The sequence below is a fragment of the Pseudophryne corroboree genome, chromosome 6 (assembly GCF_028390025.1).
Source record: "Pseudophryne corroboree isolate aPseCor3 chromosome 6, aPseCor3.hap2, whole genome shotgun sequence".
Taxonomy (NCBI): Eukaryota; Metazoa; Chordata; class Amphibia; order Anura; family Myobatrachidae; genus Pseudophryne; species Pseudophryne corroboree.
This window is the reverse complement of record NC_086449.1, coordinates 657,716,466-657,735,880: the sequence shown is the minus strand read 5'-3', so window position 1 is coordinate 657,735,880 and position 19,415 is coordinate 657,716,466. Positions and strand designations below refer to the sequence as shown.

At 43.6% G+C, this 19,415-nt stretch overlaps 1 protein-coding gene across 6 annotated transcripts in view; it reads right to left on the bottom strand.

Moving 5' to 3' along the window:
• TENM2 (teneurin transmembrane protein 2) overlaps positions 1 to 19,415 on the bottom strand; it is a 1,540,328-nt gene that overhangs the window by 729,164 nt on the left and 791,749 nt on the right. The gene's annotated exons all lie outside the window — the stretch shown is intronic.

Here is a 19,415-nt window from a genome sequence, read left to right as displayed (position 1 = left end):
TAAATCTGGGACTGTGAAATGTGTTTGCTGCTGGTAAAAGCGCTACGTGCACTTCTGCACAATTTTGAAGGCATAATTACCCATACCCCCCAAACCCTAACCATCTTTCAACAAGCCTAATATCTGCATCTTATTATTATGAAGGCACAGCTCTTGAATGTATTATCATGTGACATTGATAATGACACCACACATATCTGGTGGCAGCTGCCAATACCATTTGCAATTACAAAGCTCTGTGTACTAAAGAACAGCAAAACCACAGTTCAATATGCCATGAATCTGATTGTTTTGCAGCTGGCCAACCATTTCCAAAGACAAATGTGGAAAACAAATTCCAGAACAAAAAAGTATTTTGAAGCTTCCCTGTTGAACAAAAAATTGTATAGAAATATGGAAGTGATTTCTATACACTTACAATGTTTTGTTTGTGCCAGTAATTACAATTGCTTGACTGCTTCAATGAATCAAACAATCTTGCTCATCTACAGAGTGTATACTATAACTGTCATAAGCAATACAGTGACTGTACCACTGATGAGTCCATTGGCATCATCTACAAAATATCTTCATTCCCAAACGGTTTCTGCAAGGAAACATGTTTTTACATTATGCTGAGTGCAATAGGGATGCCAGAACTGAGTACAGTGTAGGCCGAAGCCTGCTGTGTGCTGCGAGTGATACATGACCGGTGGCATATCTATAATGGGTGTAGTGTGTGTGGTGCACGGGAGCCAACACATCCGGCAACCATTTTGTCAATACTTACCTTTCTGGAGCCTTTAGTTGACAGCAGCAGTACTACAAATTGACGGGAGAATGGCATGGATGCCAATTTCCAGCCATTTTGTGCATGCGCAGTAGGGAAATAGTCAGAAAAATGGCCGTTGCGCAATTTCCCAGGAGACCTGCACATGCGCTGTAGATTCTATCAGAGTGTCAGTCTACTAGCACTCAGTAATGCGCTGCTGGCATGAGAGGAGCAGGCCCTGCACACATACACCCCTGTACATAACATACCTGCAACCTGAACCAGTTTAGGAGAGACTATAAATATATGACTACTATACCACCATTCCAACAGTCTTCACATTGCCTTGAGTTCTAGAGAATTGGGAATTATAATTGTGACTGTGGTAATTGGCAGGATATTACAGGGAAGGGCAGCAAGGGGGATGGGGCAGCCTAGCACTTTAAAGTTACAGTATATACCCCACAGTACATGACCATATCCCCAATGCAGTGGCAGAATTAGTGATTAGGTGCACACCACACCACAACTGCAATGTGTGGCTGGCTCAGCTGTGCTGGCAGGTGCAGGGCAGCTCCTCTCCTATGGTTTTACGCGCCAGGGACGGTCACAAGATTGTCATGTAATTTTAGGGTTACCACTTTTTTATTTCAGGGGTTGTGGACAGGGGCATGGACAAATGCAGTAGGGTTACAACCCATTAGGTGGCATGCATCTCCTGTTTACACATGTAGCAGAGAACACCTTTACTTCACAGCATTCAGTTACCAGAGTGGTACATAGAATTACAGCGCTAGAAGCAATATTACAAAACGTTACTCATCTGCTACAAGTATTGAGAAATGTAGCTGTATTCCCCCACCCATCCCACCATCCAGTGATAGAGCAGCATGACCCTTTATGTAATAGTGATTGTAAGATGAAGGGTTAACAGTAAGGCAAAATAATTCTGTATAGTATTATTTATAGTGTCATTTAGTATACTTCATCAGGTAATTACCATCAAAGTTTTAATCCTAATTTCCACAGTTTTGGCTATCAGAATAGGATCAATCCTGGGACTCCTTTGCTTGCTATAATCTCATCACCAACAGAGATAGTGCCTGGATGTCTCTGCTTGCCATGTGCACTGCACCTGGTGATCATGTGGGAAACTCTAGATCTAGAACCCGGGTCTGGATGACAAGAAGGTCCTCTCAGAGGGGAATGCTGGCCTGATGCCGCATGAGAGGGAGAGGGCTGTTATGTGCAGCACCAGGGGCTCTCTCCTGGCATGTGTAATGAATGTCATGATAACGTTCTGGTGTCAGCAATATGTTTGTGGCCCTCATTTCTTTACACGCCTCTGGCTCTCCACATTATAGTCCAGTCCCACAGACACAGGCAGTACTCCTGTTTTACAACCCCCATCTGTCAGCTGAGGGAAGAGTCAGGGGAGGCAGGCCACGTGTGGGAGAAGAAATGAGGGGAAGGCCTTAATGTGAGCACAGCAGTGCCACTCTGTAGTCATCAGGATTTCCAGATACCACCCGTCCAGGATCAGGTAATCCTTTGTCAGAACCCCAGTGGCAACAGTAATGCTCAGAGTCCCAGAAAGGTGGAGGTGAGAGGCAGGGAGCGGAGGTGAGGGTCTTTTCTCCTCTACTCCAGCCCACACCTGCTCCATCATGATTACGGCCTGCAGATGGCCAGAACATACTGTACACAGTTAATCTAACCCATTATTAGTACTGCTGCAGGCCCCTTCATTGCTGTGAACCCTGACAGCTGCACTGCTGTTAGTCCCCTCCCTGTCCCAATGCTGAATGACCACGGTCACATGTAGCATTCTAAATATTAGTATTTCACAGCTAACATTATGAAGAATTGTGGGTAAAAAATAGATAGCAAAGTAATAAACAAACCCTTGTCACGTTTATGTATAAAACAGACAATAAGGGCGGGATGTACTATGCATCACATTCGCAATGCCATACATCCTGCCACTTATCGATACATACTGGTGGTATGTACTGTACCTAGAACTGTAATTAGAATTACAGAGAATGCACACAGGCCCTCTCCTCTCTTAATACACTCCTGTCCAATGTACTCATGCAAGTGAAAGAATTCCATCATTTATATGAGCCCAGTGCGTATATTTTTTAAGTGTGGATTTACAGAAGTGAAGATGTTGCTCATAGCAATCAATCAGATTCTATAGTATTTATCATGTCACTAGCATCTTCTGCAAGATAATAGCTGGAATCTGATTTCCACTCCTACAAACCCGGATTTTAGTAAAGTAAGATCCCTGCAATTTGAGCTTTTTCTGACTGAGGACTGCCATAATGATGTCTCTGAAAGGTATGTAAAGAAAAACAGAAAAGAAAATGCTACAGCATGCAGTGGCAAACGCAGGATTTCTAGAGGGGAGTTTCCAAATGCAGTCCACAATCTCCCACACTGCGGACATTGGAGCAAGTGCGGGAGTCTGGGGGAGCAGCAGAGGAACCCAGTAATGACCCGGGACATTAATGTAAACATTGGTAACATAGTAACATAGTAACATAGTATCTGAGGTTGAAAAAAGACAATTGTCCATCGAGTTCAACCTATTTGTGGTGTCCTATGCATGATGATTTGACTAAAATTTCTGACTGATGCTGCTGTCAGCCATTGCATTTTATCCCTATTTATAGTAACTATAATGCATGACTATGCACCATACCCCTGGATATCCTTTTCCAATAGGAATTTATCTAACCCATTCTTAAAGGTGTTGACAGATTCCGCCATTACAACTCCCTCGGGCAGGGAATTCCAAACACGTATTGTCCTTACCGTGAAAAAGCCTTTACGCCGTATTGTGCGGAATCTCCTCTCCTCTAACCTGAGCGAGTGTCCACGAGTCCTCTGTGTTGATCTAACCAAAAACAGGTCCCGCGCAAGCTCTGTGTATTGTCCCCTTATATATTTGTAGATGTTGATCATATCCCCTCTTAGTCTCCGCTTTTGCAATGTAAACATGCCTAGTCTTTCAAGCCTTTCCTTGTATTCCATCATCTCCATGCCCTTAATTAGTTTGGTCGCCCTCCTCTGTACCTTTTCAAGCTCCAGGATATCCTTTTTGTAGTACGGTGCCCAGAACTGTACACAGTATTCAAGGTGTGGCCTCACTAGTGATTTATATAACGGGAGTATAATACTCTCGTCCCTAGCATCAATACCCCGTTTTATGCATGCTAATATCTTATTAGCCTTCTTTGCTGCAGTCCTACTTTGGATACTACTTCTTAGCTTGCTATCTATGAGGACACCTAAGTCCTTTTCCAGTACAGAATCCCCTAATTTTACCCCATTTAGTAGCTAGGTGTAATTTTTGTTCTTGTTACCACAGTGCATTACCTTACACTTGTCTGTGTTGAAGCGCATTCTCCATTTGGCTGCCCATGCTTCTAATTTAACTAAGTCATTCTGAAGAGACTCGGCATCCTCCTCTGTATTTATAGCCTTACATAATTTGGTATCATCTGCAAAAATTGACACCATGCTCTCTAGACCTTCTGTTAGGTCGTTAATGAAAATATTGAACAATAGCGGTCCTAATACTGAGCCTTGCGGCCAGAGGCAGAACTCTGGGAGGCAACGGAGTCATCTGCCGCCGGGCTCCTGCTCTGAAGGGGGCACCTCTCCTCTCATTCTGTGACACCATTTAATTAAGTTAATTGGGAGCTGACGCTATCTCTTCAGTGGCCAACTCCCTCACTGGTCCCTGCACCTTACATGTCATACCCTTTTTATTATACTGTAGATACACATTTTACAAATGTCATATCCAGGATTAGAAACCACGACCTAGTACACTGGAAACAGACAACTTACTGATGAAGCTATTTGTTCCTGTATAGGAAATATGAGAATTCTAACGATATGAAGTTACTGCTCTGACAATTACACATAACTTCATATACTGTAGTTAGAATTCTCATGCTTCCTGTACAGGAGCAAATAGCTCCATCAGTAAAGTGTCTGCTGTCAGTGTAACAGATACAGTAATAACGTCTAATCCTGGGTATGACTGCTAAGAAATGTGTGATCTAAAATAAAAGACAATGAAATGTATGTATACAGTATTTTCAGTACACTCCATACACACACACTTTATATATATATATATATATATATATATATATGGCGAGTGCTGTGGTTGAATATTTGTTTATATATATATATATATATATATATATATATATTACATACACATACATATATTTATCTAAAAACATAGGGTGGGGGCACCAATATTTATCTTGCCTCCTGGCAACTGGGACAAACTTACGCCACTGCTTGCGGCACACCACTTAGCACTTCAGTCCAAGTTGAAAAAGATCCATTAACCACAACGCGCTGCTTCCTATTATCTAACCAGTTTTTGACCCAAGTGCATATTGTGCTTCCTAGCCCTGATTCTTGTAGCTTGTATATAAGTCTCATGTGTGGTACAGTATCGAACGCTTTGGCAAAGTCTAAAAAGATTACATCCACGTCTTTATCCTGATCTAGGTTTGCGCTTACTGTTTCATAAAAGCCAAGTAAGTTGGTTTGACAGGATCTGTCCTTCATAAACCCATGTTGATTCCTTTTAATGACCTTATTGGTTTCAAGGAACTTCTGAATACTATCTCTTAGAATACCTTCCAATACTTTCCCCACTATAGATGTAAGACTAACTGGTCTATAATTACCTGGTTCAGCTTTACTTCCCTTTTTGAATATAGGCACTACTTCCGCTATACGCCAGTCTTTGGGAACCATACCTGATATAACTGAATCCTCAAAGATCAAAGATAGTGGTTTTGCCAGTTCAGAGTGAAGCTCCATTAGAACCCTTGGATGAATACCATCGGGCCCTGGTGATTTATTAATCTTTAAATGTTTTAATCGGTCACAGACTACTTCCTCGCTTAAATAAGTACCTATCAGTGTGATATTGTCATTATTGAGATTGTGTGTCAGTCCCTGAATTGGGTCCTCTCTAGTGAATACTGTTGAAAAAAACTCATTTAGTGTGTCCGCTATGTCATTATCATTTTTGCTTAAGACTCCCAACTTGTCTTTCAAAGGGCCTATACTCTCCTTTTTTTATTCTCTTGCTATTAATGTATTTAAAGAATTTTTTGGGATTCGCTTTGCTTTCCTTTGCTACTAGTTTTTCAGTTTCTACTTTAGCCGCTCTTATTTCCTTTTTGCAATTTTTGTTACATTCCTTATAGTGCTGAAATGACTCTGCATCCCCGTCAGATTTGTATTTTTTAAATGCTCGCATTTTCTTGCCCATAAGTTCCTTAATCTTTTTGTTAAGCCACATCGGTTTATGATTTTTATTCCCTTTTTTGCTACTCATAGGAATATATTTGAGTGTATATTTAGCTAGCAGGAATTTTAGTACCTCCCATTTCTCCGTAGTATTTTTTCCTAAAAACAAACCATCCCATTCAATATTCCTGAAAAATACCCTCATCATTTCAAAGTTGGCTTTGCTAAAGTTTAAAGTCCTAGTTGAGCCAGTATAGGGCTGTTTGTAGAAACTGATATTGAATGTGACCATATTGTGGTCGCTGTTTCCTATGGGTTCCCCTACTATAATACCCGATACCAAATCCTGATTGTTTGTTAATACCAGGTCTAAGATTGCATTGTACCTTGTTGGTTCCTCAATTAGTTGGACTAGGTAGTTATCATTTAGTGTGTTTAAAAACATACTGCCCCTAGCAGTATCACATGAATCGTTTTTCCAGTTTATCTCTGGATAGTTAAAATCTCCCATCACTACTATGTCTCCTACTCCTGCTGCTTTTTCAATTTGCTTTAGTAACAATTCATCATCAGATGCGTTGATACCAGGCGGCCTATAGCATACACCCAATACTAACTTTTTTGTTCCTTTTTCCCCGCATGCAATTTCTACCCATAATGTCTCAACAGTGTCTACAGTCCCCTCCTGAAGATCTTCCCATATATTAGGTTTTAAAAACGGCTTTACGTACAGACACACCCCTCCCTCTTTTTATACACTGGATACTGTAGGGAATACAGTATTATTAAACACTATAGATGGCCTATAGTATAGGCTGTATCAAACATATTTAAATAATATAAATATGTTGTCAGGAAAAGGTTAAACATACCATAATAAATAAATAAATAAATAAATACACAAACATAATAGAACCAGTACTGTACTTTCTAAGAACACATTCTTCCATCTCATGGTAAGGACCCTGTCTTTTCTTCCTGGTAGCTACTATCTGGTCCAGTGCACTGATTGAGGACTCACACACACACAGCACATTTGGTAGAAGAAGATGCTACCACTGGGCATGTGCAGCATCTCTGCTCTGTCCCTTAAACTGCATGATGTGGCAGCAGCTCTAGTAATCGTATTATATGACATTGCTATTGTTGTCATAATTTCAGCCACTTGCCAAGAGGAGGGGGATTTACGGACAAACGGATACTCTCCCCTTGTGCTTGCCTATGGCATGCATTCCTTAGATATGGCAGCTACTTCAGATTTCTCATTAAATAAAACAGTTCTGAAGTGCACTGAATATAAGACAGTCCACATTCCTCTAAAAGTTTCTTTTTCTCCTTCCAAAGTACACACAATGTGAAATTCCAATCTCGAGCATGTCACACCTTTCCCTTGGGGTGCAAGTGCAGGCACCCAAATTGTGAACATTTCCCCAAAGCAGTCTTGGGACCATTTCTGGCTTCTGAAGCCAATAAATCCAATGTGACAACATTGGTGAAGGTCAGTAGCTACATTTACATTCATTAGATGGACAATTTTGTGCAGTAATTTAGAATTGGTGTGTTACAATTTTTGGCAGATGATATTATGATATATGCTCTATTTCTTGTAATACCTTCTGCTGTCAGCACCTTAATCACATACTGGAGTGGAAGGGAATAATACAAGCCGTTATACCCTGACACTGACAAATGAGGAAACGTCCTCTCAATGCATCAATTACAATATATTCCGTTATTGCTACATTAAGTTATATCGCAGTATTACTGAACAATCCTCTTCAGGACCCAGCAATGTCTTTTGTAGTTCTATTTTTATACCGAATATTTTAAAAAAATATATATACTTTTTTATATTACAAATTTCAAAACACTTATTTTCATGGACATAAACATGAAATGTATTTTTTTAAAGCGATCATAGAAAATATAGAGATCACTTACAAAGGGCCATAACTATAGGTGTGAGAACAGTGCCACTGCACAGAGCTCGGGGACCTGGAGGCAGCAACCTCTCTGCCTGCACTGCACTCACATCTGATTAGCAGAGTGCCTGATATGGCAACCTGCAGCCAGAACCACTGCTGCAGTGCTACTTGGAGCATTCATTGAATGCTCCAGGAATACACCCTGCAATCTGTACAGTTGCTTGGTGCTGCTTCAGGACTCCACTTCCATGTGCTGGTGGACCCACTCCCTCTCCATGACTTAATTTCCTCAGGAGGCGTGGCAACTCAGGGAACACTGCCCACCCTTCCCTCCCTGTTATGTCGCTGCACTCACCTTTATACCCATTTACTTTTATTTAGACTTTGCCATACATTGGGTGGGATGTAATGAAGTCTGAGTTCGGCGACCGTGTGGGATGCCAGCCGAACTCAGGCACTTTTTTAAAGGGGCAATCATGTACAAGGCATGGTTTAGCCTTGTTCATGATTGCCCCTTTAAAAAAAGTTAAAATTCGTCCGGAATCCCGCATGCCCGGGATGCCTGCCGAACTCGGACTTCATTACATCCCAGCTGTTGAATCCAACTCAATGTTATCCACTTAATGTTTGTTTGCGTAGAAAAAATATGCAAGACAGGCCACACACATATGAGGACGTTTGCACAATTCCAAAAAAGATGCAGAACCACACGGAGAAGCATATTAAAAGCATATACACCTGTCACAGCTGTTTAACATTAATGATAGAAAATGCACATTCTAAAATTGATTTTATATCTATGTCTATCTGTTTGTGTGTGTGTGTGTGAGTGTGTGTGTGTGTGTGTGTGTGTGTGTGTGTGTGTGTGTAAAGATTACTTACAGTAAATGTTGAAAATAGAACTGATTTGGGAGACAATTACCCTTTCTCTGAAACCTTAAACTGATCACACATACAGTATATTGTCTCTTTTGCTAGCGGCACAAACTCTAGACATCTAATGTATTTCCAGAGGATTACATTTTAAATATCTTTTCATTTGTGAATATTTAAACTGTGGCAAATAAGATGAAACTATGATATTATTTTGATGCCTTTGAAAACGTGGCTGACCCCAATTTGCATTTGCACATATGAGTTTCTCACAAATAAGTGTATTGTTAGGAACCCAGCCTCTGAGTAGCCCTCTTTCACCCTGCAGATATGTGGCTCCATGAATTTTGATGTGCTCAGTCTTGATTGGCAGTCTCAGGGCAATGTGTTAATAGATGTCCCTCAATGCTTACAGAAGTGTTCTCATCCTGCCTTCTGGTCTGTTGCCAATAACAGGTTATGCTTTATAATATCTATGTTAAACTCAGTTGATGGTTCTGTGGGCCAGATTTAAAGATTTTCGTTAGAGACACCATCACTGCGTCTTGGTACATAGCGGCTGTGCTAAACTATGCAAAAGTCACTGGAGGTGTTTTGTGCTGAAAGACACCAACTGCAGTCTTCTGTGATCCAATCACTGTACCCGAAAGCGCAGCATTGGCTCCTCTGCATGAACACCCCTCCTGCCTCAGTTATCTCTAGCTCACCTACCTCCTGCCCTCAGGTCCCCACCCACATGCTCACTCCTCATGTCACCTGTAGGTCTCCCCTCTCCCCTAGATTGTAATCTCCTAGGAACAGGGTTCTTCTGCCTCCTGTTCTCACAGCCCTCTTCTCTAGCACTTCAGTGACAGCCTTCACCTGCTCAGTGGCCATTTACCCCGGGATTCCTGTTGCTCACAGCCATTCGTCTCTTCCAGTGGCTTGACTCCTGCTATTTGTGCAGTCACTATTGGAGACAGGTTCCACCCACCCTTCGCTGATTACTCCCTCTCTCACCTTGCTTCCTAGCTGAGAATGGTGGTGCTAATTGTTACCTGTGCTCTGGTTATGTCTTGGTTACTGTAATGTTATGCAATGTTCTGTACCCTGTACTGTCCTACTGTTGCCGTATATGCACAGCGCTGCGGATCACATGTGGCGCCTTATAAATAAAATGTAATAATTATAACATTAATAATAACATTTGACATCTGAGTTAAAGTCCCCACAAAGGGCGCAATATAGCTGCTGATCCGACGAATTGGAATGATATAGCAGCTGTATCGTTCCATATGTGGACATGATGTCATCCACTGCGCGCACCCGTGGGGTCAGCCGCCTGCATCGCTGATCTTTCTGCATGTTGAAAAGATCAGCGATACGGGCAGACAATCCCATGCAGTTGTATGCGGAGAAGGGCCGGCATAGCAGGCGGTCGGGTATCGGAATGCCCGGTGTGTGGGGACCGCCCGATATATCGGCCCACGGATGCTCCATTGCATCGGCCGCACACATCGCTTTGTGTGTGCCCAGCTAAACCCTGAGGTCGCATAGGATGTCTACTAAAACCACGCAGCTGGGGCCAGTAAAGCTGCATCCAAGGCACAGCCACTGGATCAGCATGTCTGCAGACTGTCACTCACTCAACGTCTGCAGCCACACTGCGACGGACATCACGGGACCTGACATGCACATGCGCAGTTCATTAAACATCGGAGATATGTTTAAATATCAAATTTATGTAAATCTTTGAATCAGGTCCTGTATTTCAAAAAAGGCCTAATTCTTATTATCTTTATAAGATTAGCACTTAGTGGTGGCCACGTTAGCGCCACTTTCAGGAAATTGACTCTAGAAAAAAATATTTTGTTGAAGGAAATCAGGCCCCTGAAAACGGTTGCCAATAATTGCCGATTCCTGACTACAAGGAGACATGCCATGAAGGTCTAGCAAGCTTAGGATTTCTGCAATACAAGCCAGTAGACGTCCTTCAGGGAAAGAGTTTTCTGCAAATGTTAAAGGTAGACTGTCATGAATATAGCTTAAAGTACCAGAAAGGCTTGTCACTGCCATCTTGCATCTCTTGACAAAGATGCACTTGGATGCGCAGAAGCACAATAATTGAAAGCTGCCTGACGGAAAGGTAGCAAGTTAGACTAAAAGGCAGGTGCCAGCCTTCAGGCATCTTGTTCTGTCACAGCTTTAAATAGAATTGAAAGGAGATATGTACAGGCTGAAGCGAAATAAATAAATAAATTCAAAATAAAACACAATGCCTTCTGCAAAGGACAAAACATTGTGATCCAGTATAGTAGCAGATTTCCTAACCACGGGCTCTGCAATGTGCCGGCAATTTGTGTGACTGATTAAATAGCAGTGTTAATTAAGCTATTAGTCTATATCAGCAGTTCTTTCACTGTAGGAGGTTTATTCACCAAACTTAATTTGACTTAGTCAAAGTATTAAGGGTTTTTCCCTGGAATAGGAGGTAAAACACACATTGACTGCATTGCTAATAAATAGCTGTACTAACACATACAGTATGGAGCACCGGATGCCGATAAGCTAACAAACGTATGATTCTCAGCATGGGCAGAGTTGTTAACACCTACAATTTAACATAGGCCTTGGTCCAGGGTGGCAAATGGTTTTAAGTCTGAGGGCAATTTATTATAAGGGTACCCCAGAAAATATCAGTTATCTGTGACAGTCTTTCTACTCACAAAGCTTTTTATAGTGTGGTCATCTTCAGAAAGTGTCTGCCAGTGTAACCTATTGCCAGGGCTGGATTTAAGGGGGGCAGGCATGGCAGTCGCCACCCACCCCCAACAGAGCCGTTCTCGCCCTGCAATTGCCGAGAACAGCTGTCTTGATTCTGTGTTCTGAATGCACAGTGCATACAAGTCAGAGTGAATACTGAGTCCCCTCATCAACCATTGATGAGGGGACTCAGTGGCTATTGGTATTGGGTAAGAGCCCATGTCCTTGGATGTAGTACAGATCAGTAATGCAGCAAGAGACGTGACACCTCCTGCTGCATTACCATATTGGTGTTATCGCTGCTGTTCTATGTAAGGAGCAGTGATAGCTCCTCTGTCCACATCTCAATGAGGGCCACTACTCACTGCCAGGTTGGAATTAGAAGATCGCTTTTCAGAAAAAAAGTAGCCTATAGGTAGGGCTGGATTAAGGCTTGTGGAGTCCCTGGGCAACTAAGTTGTATGGGCCTCCTCCGATAAAACTGACAGCTTGCCACCACTCACCTTATCTTGCCCCACAGTGCCCCCCTCTATGATGCACAGTGCCCCCCTTCGGTGTCCCTGTGTACTCACCTCCCTTGCCATGGACGCTCCACTTAAATGCTTCCTGCCCTGCCACGCAGAGCGGCTTCTGACTACCCTCATCAGTGTCATGGATGTGATGTGTCACGTGATGTTGATGTGTCACGTGATGTTGATGAATATAATGAATTATCACACTGCGGATTGGGTTGATTTCATCCAATCCCATCTGAGTTCTCAGATGCGGGTGGTGATAAATTGGCCCCTTAATGATCCTTTGTGTTACGTATGCAGCAAATGTAAATAAAATGATACTTTTAGTACAAAGGATTTGGGAGCAACAAGTAGCAAGGAGCATCAGATTGATTGTTTTAAAGAGGTTAGTAGGCCATGACAAATTTACTGTTAATTTATAGCTTAAAGATACACGATAACCCTGCCCCCATAATTATTTTCCACCTTCAAACACTTAAGAGTTTATTATATAAAAAAAATATTTGTGAATAGACTCTTAATACTCTCTGTTCTTAGACCCAACTAGCTGATTCATGTCTCATCTCAATTCACAGTATTACTCTGGGATTTACAGTAGAGATGAGCGCCGGAAATTTTTCGGGTTTTGTGTTTTGGTTTTGGGTTCGGTTCCGCGGCCGTGTTTTGGGGTCGACCGCGTTTTGGCAAAACCTCACCGAATTTTTTTTGTCGGATTCGGGTGTGTTTTGGATTCGGGTGTTTTTTTCAAAAAACCCTAAAAAACAGCTTAAATCATAGAATTTGGGGGTCATTTTGATCCCAAAGTATTATTAACCTAAAAAACCATAATTTCCACTCATTTTCAGTCTATTCTGAATACCTCACACCTCACAATATTATTTTTAGTCCTAAAATTTGCACCGAGGTCGCTGTGTGAGTAAGATAAGCGACCCTAGTGGCCGACACAAACACCGGGCCCATCTAGGAGTGGCACTGCAGTGTCACGCAGGATGTCCCTTCCAAAAAACCCTCCCCAAACAGCACATGACGCAAAGAAAAAAAGAGGCGCAATGAGGTAGCTGTGTGAGTAAGATAAGCGACCCTAGTGGCCGACACAAACACCGGGCCCATCTAGGAGTGGCACTGCAGTGTCACGCAGGATGTCCATTCCAAAAAACCCTCCCCAAACAGCACATGACGCAAAGAAAAAAAGAGGCGCAATGAGGTAGCTGACTGTGTGAGTAAGATAAGCGACCCTAGTGGCCGACACAAACACCGGGCCCATCTAGGAGTGGCACTGCAGTGTCACGCAGGATGTCCCTTCCAAAAAACCCTCCCCAAACAGCACATGACGCAAAGAAAAAAAGAGGCGCAATGAGGTAGCTGACTGTGTGAGTAAGATAAGCGACCCTAGTGGCCGACACAAACACCGGGCCCATCTAGGAGTGGCACTGCAGTGTCACGCAGGATGGCCCTTCCAAAAAACCCTCCCCAAACAGCACATGACGCAAAGAAAAATAAAAGAAAAAAGAGGTGCAAGATGGAATTGTCCTTGGGCCCTCCAACCCACCCTTATGTTGTATAAACAAAACAGGACATGCACACTTTAACCAACCCATCATTTCAGCGACAGGGTCTGCCACACGACTGTGACTGATATGACGGGTTGGTTTGGACCCCCCCCCAAAAAAGAAGCAATTAATCTCTCCTTGCACAAACTGGCTCTACAGAGGCAAGATGTCCACCTCATCATCATCCTCCGATATATCACCGTGTACATCCCCCTCCTCACAGATTATCAATTCGTCCCCACTGGAATCCACCATCTCAGCTCCCTGTGTACTTTGTGGAGGCAATTGCTGCTGGTCATTGTCTCCGCGGAGGAATTGATTATAATTCATTTTAATGAACATCATCTTCTCCACATTTTCTGGATGTAACCTCGTACGCCGATTGCTGACAAGGTGAGCGGCGGCACTAAACACTCTTTCGGAGTACACACTTGTGGGAGGGCAACTTAGGTAGAATAAAGCCAGTTTGTGCAAGGGCCTCCAAATTGCCTCTTTTTCCTGCCAGTATAAGTACGGACTGTGTGACGTGCCTACTTGGATGCGGTCACTCATATAATCCTCCACCATTCTTTCAATGTTGAGAGAATCATATGCAGTGACAGTAGACGACATGTCCGTAATCGTTGTCAGGTCCTTCAGTCCGGACCAGATGTCAGCATCAGCAGTCGCTCCAGACTGCCCTGCATCACCGCCAGCGGGTGGGCTCGGAATTCTGAGCCTTTTCCTCGCACCCCCAGTTGCGGGAGAATGTGAAGGAGGAGATGTTGACAGGTCGCGTTCCGCTTGACTTGACAATTTTCTCACCAGCAGGTCTTTCAACCCCAGCAGACTTGTGTCTGCCGGAAAGAGAGATCCAAGGTAGGCTTTAAATCTAGATCGAGCATGGTGGCCAAAATGTAGTGCTCTGATTTCAACAGATTGACCACCCGTGAATCCTTGTTAAGCGAATTAAGGGCTCCATCCACAAGTCCCACATGCCTAGCGGAATCGCTCCGTGTTAGCTCCTCCTTCAATGTCTCCAGCTTCTTCTGCAAAAGCCTGATGAGGGGAATGACCTGACTCAGGCTGGCAGTGTCTGAACTGACTTCACGTGTGGCAAGTTCAAAGGGCATCAGAACCTTGCACAACGTTGAAATCATTCTCCACTGCGCTTGAGACAGGTGCATTCCACCTCCTATATCGTGCTCAATTGTATAGGCTTGAATGGCCTTTTGCTGCTCCTCCAACCTCTGAAGCATATAGAGGGTTGAATTCCACCTCGTTACCACTTCTTGCTTCAGATGATGGCAGGGCAGGTTCAGTAGTTTTTGGTGGTGCTCCAGTCTTCTGTACGTGGTGCCTGTACGCCGAAAGTGTCCCGCAATTCTTCTGGCCACCGACAGCATCTCTTGCACGCCCCTGTCGTTTTTTAAAAAATTCTGCACCACCAAATTCAAGGTATGTGCAAAACATGGGACGTGCTGGAATTTGCCCATATTTAATGCACACACAATATTGCTGGCGTTGTCCGATGCCACAAATCCACAGGAGAGTCCAATTGGGGTAAGCCATTCCGCGATGATCTTCCTCAGTTGCCGTAAGAGGTTTTCAGCTGTGTGCGTATTCTGGAAACCGGTGATACAAAGCGTAGCCTGCCTAGGAAAGAGTTGGCGTTTGCGAGATGCTGCTACTGGTGCCGCCGCTGCTGTTCTTGCGGCGGGAGTTCATACATCTACCCAGTGGGCTGTCACAGTCATATAGTCCTGACCCTGCCCTGCTCCACTTGTCCACATGTCCGTGGTTAAGTGGACATTGGGTACAACTGCATTTTTTAGGACACTTGTGAGTCTTTTTCTGACGTCCGTGTACATTCTCGGTATCGCCTGCCTAGAGAAGTGGAACCTAGATGGTATTTGGTAACGGGGGCACACTGCCTCAATAAATTGTCTAGTTCCCTGTGAACTAACGGCGGATACCGGATGCACGTCTAACACCAACATAGTTGTCAAGGCCTCAGTTATCCGCTTTGCAGCAGGATGACTGCTGTGATATTTCATCTTCCTCGCAAAGGACTGTTGAACAGTCAATTGCTTACTGGAAGTAGTACAAGTGGGCTTACGACTTCCCCTCTGGGATGACCATCGACTCCCAGCAGCAACAACAGCAGCGCCAGCAGCAGTAGGCGTTACACGCAAGGATGCATCGGAGGAATCCCAGGCAGGAGAGGAATCATCAGAATTGCCAGTGACATGGCCTGCAGGACTATTGGCATTCCTGGGGAAGGAGGAAATTGACACTGAGGGAGTTGGTGGGGTGGTTTGCGTGAGCTTGGTTACAAGAGGAAGGGATTTACTGGTCAGTGGACTGCTTCCGCTGTCGGCCAAAGTTTTTGAACTTGTCACTGACTTATTATGAATGCGCTGCAGGTGACGTATAAGGGAGGATGTTCCGAGGTGGTTAACGTCCTTACCCCTACTTATTACAGCTTGACAAAGGGAACACACGGCTTGACAAATGTTGTCCGCATTTCTGGTGAAATACTTCCACACCGAAGAGCTGATTTTTTTGGTATTTTCACCAGGCATGTCAACGGCCATATTCCTCCCACGGACAACAGGTGTCTCCCCGGGTGCCTGACTTAAACAAACCACCTCACCATCAGAATCCTCTTGGTCAATTTCCTCCCCAGCGCCAGCAACACCCATATCCTCCTCATCCTGGTGTACTTCAACACTGACATCTTCAATCTGACTATCAGGAACTGGACTGCGGGTGCTCCTTCCAGCACTTGCAGGGGGCGTGCAAATGGTGGAAGGCGCATGCTCTTCACGTCCAGTGTTGGGAAGGTCAGGCATCGCAACCGACACAATTGGACTCTCCTTGTGGATTTGGGATTTCGAAGAACGCACAGTTCTTTACTGTGCTTTTTCCAGCTTGAGTCTTTTCATTTTTCTAGCGAGAGGCTGAGTGCTTCCATCCTCATGTGAAGCTGAACCACTAGCCATGAACATAGGCCAGGGCCTCAGCCGTTCCTTGCCACTCCGTGTGGTAAATGGCATATTGGCAAGTTTACGCTTCTCCTCCGACAATTTTATTTTAGGTTTTGGAGTCCTTTTTTTACTGATATTTGGTGTTTTGGATTTGACATGCTCTGTACTATGACATTGGGCATCGGCCTTGGCAGACGACGTTGCTGGCATTTCATCGTCTCGGCCATGACTAGTGGCAGCAGCTTCAGCACGAGGTGGAAGTGGATCTTGATCTTTCCCTTATTTTGGAACCTCAACATTTTTGTTCTCCATATTTTAATAGGCACAACTAAAAGGCACCTCAGGTAAACAATGGAGATGGATGGATACTAGTATACAATTATGGATGGACTGCCGAGTGCCGACACAGAGGTAGCTACAGCCGTGGACTACCGTACTGTACTGTGTCTGCTGCTAATATAGACTGGTTGATAAAGAGATGTAGTATGTATGTATAAAGAAGAAAGAAAAAAAAACCACGGGTAGGTGGTATACAATTATGGACGGACTGCCGAGTGCCGACACAGAGGTAGCTACAGCCGTGGACTACCGTACTGTGTCTGCTGCTAATATAGACTGGTTGATAAAGAGATGTAGTATGTATGTATAAAGAAGAAAGAAAAAAAAACCACGGGTAGGTGGTATACAATTATGGACGGACTGCCGAGTGCCGACACAGAGGTAGCTACAGCCGTGGACTACCGTACTGTACTGTGTCTGCTGCTAATATAGACTGGTTGATAATGAGATGTAGTATGTATGTATAAAGAAGAAAGAAAAAAAAACCACGGGTAGGTGGTATACAATTATGGACGGACTGCCGAGTGCCGACACAGAGGTATCTACAGCCGTGGACTACCGTACTGTACTGTGTCTGCTGCTAATATAGACTGGATGATAATGAGATGTAGTATGTATAAAGAAGAAAGAAAAAAAAACCACGGGTAGGTGGTATACAATTATGGATGGACTGCCGAGTGCCGACACAGAGGTAGCTACAGCCGTGGACTACCGTACTGTACTGTGTCTGCTGCTAATATAGACTGGTTGATAATGAGATGTAGTATGTATGTATAAAGAAGAAAGAAAAAAAAACCACGGGTAGGTGGTATACAATTATGGACGGACTGCCGAGTGCCGACACAGAGGTAGCTACAGCCATGGACTACCGTACTGTACTGTGTCTGCTGCTAATATAGACTGGATGATAATGAGATGTAGTATGTATAAAGAAGAAAGAAAAAAAAACCACGGGTAGGTGGTATACAGTTATGGATGGACTGCAGAGTGCCGACACAGAGGTAGCTACAGCCGTGGACTACCGTACTGTACTGTGTCTGCTGCTAATATAGACTGGATGATAATGAGATGTAGTATGTATAAAGAAGAAAAAAAAAACCACGGGTAGGTGGTATACAATTATGGATGGACTGCCGAGTGCCGACACAGAGGTAGCTACAGCCGTGGACTACCGTACTGTACTGTGTCTGTTGCTAATATAGACTGGATGATAATGAGATGTAGTATGTATAAAGAAGAAAGAAAAAAAAACCACGGGTAGGTGGTATACAATTATGGACGGACTGCCGAGTGCCGACACAGAGGTAGCTACAGCCGTGGACTACCGTACTGTACTGTGTCTGCTGCTAATATAGACTGGATGATAATGAGATGTAGTATGTATAATGAAGAAAGAAAAAAAAAACCACGGGTAGGTGGTATACAATTATGGATGGACTGCCGAGTGCCGACACAGAGGTAGCTACAGCCGTGGACTACCGTACTGTACTGTGTCTGCTGCTAATATAGACTGGATGATAATGAGATGTAGTATGTATAAAGAAGAAAAAAAAAACACGGGTAGGTGGTATACAATTATGGATGGACTGCCGAGTGCCGACACAGAGGTAGCTACAGCCGTGGACTACCGTACTGTACTGTGTCTGCTGCTAATATAGACTGGATGATAATGAGATGTAGTATGTATAAAGAAGAAAGAAAAAAAAACCACGGGTAGGTGGTATACAATTATGGACGGACTGCCGAGTGCCGACACAGAGGTAGCTACAGCCGTGGACTACCGTACTGTACTGTGTCTGCTGCTAATATAGACTGGTTGATAATGAGATGTAGTATGTATAAAGAAGAAAGAAAAAAAAACCACGGGTAGGTGGTATACAATTATGGATGGACTGCCGAGTGCCGACACAGAGGTAGCTACAGCCATGGACAACCGTACTGTACTGTGTCTGCTGCTAATATAGACTGGATGATAATGAGATGTAGTATGTATAAAGAAGAAAAAAAAAACCACGGGTAGGTGGTATACAATTATGGATGGACTGCCGAGTGCCGACACAGAGGTAGCTACAGCCGTGGACTACCGTACTGTACTGTGTATGCTGCTAATATAGACTGGATGATAATGAGATGTAGTATGTATAAAGAAGAAAGAAAAAAAAAACCACGGGTAGGTGGTATACAATTATGGATGGACTGCCGAGTGCCGACACAGAGGTAGCTACAGCCGTGAACTACCGTACTGTGTCTGCTGCGACTGGATGATAAATAATGATATAAAAAATATATATATATCACTACTGCAGCCGGACAGGTATATATTATATAATGACGGACCTGCTGGACACTGTCTGTCAGCAGAATGAGTTTTTTATAGAATAAAAAAACACCACACAAGTCACACGACGAGTGTTTAACTTTTTCAGGCAATCACAATATAGTATACTATACTG